Source organism: Capra hircus, unplaced genomic scaffold (genome assembly GCF_001704415.2).
Source record: "Capra hircus breed San Clemente unplaced genomic scaffold, ASM170441v1, whole genome shotgun sequence".
NCBI classification, from domain to species: Eukaryota; Metazoa; Chordata; class Mammalia; order Artiodactyla; family Bovidae; genus Capra; species Capra hircus.
The window spans coordinates 16768-19250 of NW_017201058.1; the positions used below are offsets into that span (position 1 = coordinate 16768).

At 40.9% G+C, this 2483-nt stretch overlaps 1 pseudogene; it reads right to left on the reverse strand.

The window, feature by feature from the left end:
- Positions 1-2005: 2005 nt before the first annotated feature.
- Positions 2006-2479, reverse strand: LOC108635053 (annotated as a pseudogene).
- Positions 2480-2483: the final 4 nt, after the last annotated feature.

Here is a 2483-nt window from a genome sequence, read left to right on the forward strand (position 1 = left end):
AAAGAATTTATTTGTAGGGCAGCAATGGAGGAACAGACATAGAGAACAGACTCATGGACATGGGGAGAAGGCAGGAGAGGGTGAGATGTATGGCGAGAGTAACATGGAAACTTGCATTACCATATGTAAAATAGATAGCCAAAGGGAATTTGCTGTATATCTCAGGGATCTCAAACAGGGTCTCTATACCAACCTAAAGGGGTGGGATGGGGAGGGAGATGAGAGGGAGGTTCAAGAGGGAGGGGACATATGTATACTTATGCCTGATTCATGTTGAGGTTTGACAGAAAACAACAAATTCTGTAAAGCAATTATCCTTCAATTAAAAAATAAAATTTAAAGATAAATGAATATTTTTTAAAAATCTGTGTACACCCGTGGTGGATTCATGTCAATGTATGTCGAAACCAATACAGTATTGTAAAGTAAAATAAAGTAAAAATAAAAATTAAAAAAAAATCTGTGCTTCAGGATTTGATTAAATTCTTGAAAAGCATTTTCTGCCTCCTGCTGGTTGTGGAAGCCTTTCCCTCACAAAACGTTGTCAGGATGCTTGAAGAAGTGGTGGGCAACAGGTCAGGTGAATATGGCGGATGAGGCAAAACTTTTGCACCAACCTATATCACTATCAGAAATTTCTGATGGAAAGTGATTGATGTTTGCCCAAGAACAAAACATGGATTTGCTTCAGGGAAGGGGGAAAAAAGTTTTTCTTTCTCTCTTGGGTCTAAAACACACGCACTTTCTCACACACAAAAAAATCAAAATAAGGAAAATTAAATGCTTTTTATTAATGAATTTGCCACACAGAGATTTGGGGTGAGTTAGTCAGAGGCAAAAGTGGTTTCAGGTGAGTATTTTCTAATGGGTAAACATACATGGCCATTTGGTGGGATAGAGATAGAGGCCTTCTGTCTATTTCTAGCCCATTATTTCTGCAGCCTCAGCCAGTGCCTACACAACTGTGTTCAGTGGAAAGTCTCTTTGTGCCGAATCCAAAGCGTCAGAAGGAGCAATTAAATGTTCATGAGACATAAACGTGGAAAAGTGGAAAAAGCAATTTTCTCCTTACAGATAGATCATTTGAATAAAACTTGGTATCAAAGATGACTGAAGAGAAACTTTCCCGATGACGCTGTGGGTGTGAACATTTTCATAGAGGTTTTCCCTAGAAACAGTTTTGCACAATAGCTGCCAAACCTGGCCAGGTGTTTCACATCAGTCTTCTGAGATGGTATCTTCACTGAGGTCAGCAGAAACTCTAGCTGAATTTCCTTAAATCCTATACCTCTAAGACCAAGTGCAACTTAGGCCTTAGGAATTTTGTACCACTTTGGCCAGTTCTGTGTGTCTGGTAACCTTAGCCACTAAAAGACTGCTTTTAAATCATTTCTAGGTAACAATTAGATTAAAATTTGTCCTTTGAAGTCTGCTTCCAGTTGGCATTTTGGATATCACTTAAATTGAATCTCTGCTTCTGTGCTCATATGTTGGGACAGTTGGCCATGGGGCCTATTAAATGTTTTTTTTAAAAAAACAAATTTCATTTTAATATTGTTAAAACAGTAACACTAAAAAGCATGAGAACTATGAATATGCAGTGCAAGTCAATCCAAATAGAATTCTGATTTAGAATTGATAATGTGTAAGATCCTAACGGTAACTATTATAAACATATGTTCTTTGTCAAGATAAGCTCTCAGATACAGAATTCTAAAAATCCTAAAACTCCATCTCCTAAGGTACCAGCAAAGAGGAAAGGGATTTTTAAACCCGAGAGCAGGGTAGGAATGGAGTTGCTGGTTACCAGGGAGGAATCTGAGTCATCACAGCAGGAAGGTTAGAGAAAGACAGTGCATTACACAGGGTTCTATGGCTTCAGAGAACACTAACTAGTCTAAAACTATATTTTAAAACTTTTTTCCCGCAGTCCTAAAATTCATCAGGAGACAGAGGCTGGTGTAACTGCAAAGCAGAGAAAATGGATCAGCCTGGAGGGCTGCTCCTAGTCGGAGAGGTCGAATGGCATCTTGCTGATGACCTCCCCATTCTCGTCGACTATGGTGTGGTAGACCCAGCGGCGGTTGCAGCGGCAAGTGGGCCCGCACTTGGTGGAGTTACACTTGGGGCACGGGTAGAAGCAACCCTGGCAGTCTTCATCAAGGCAGTCACACAGGTCAGCCTGATTGAAGGTGAGCCTGCCCTTTTGGTCATACTTGTTGACTTCGCGTTTTACAGGAAACAAACTCATTCTTCCTTGCCATTTGCCCTTCCTTTATCAGCTGCCTTAATTTAGGGTTGAAGTTGGCTACCTGAGGCCCGGGATTTTGAAATGACAACCGTTTTAACTGCCGCTCCACCCGTTTCATCTGCTTCAGTTCCATCTCACTTGGTTTCTCAGAGAACTTGACGTGCAGGTTTTCTCGCACGAACTGCTTTTTTCTGCTTGGTCAACATCATTTCTTGGCTCACGCTGGGGACAC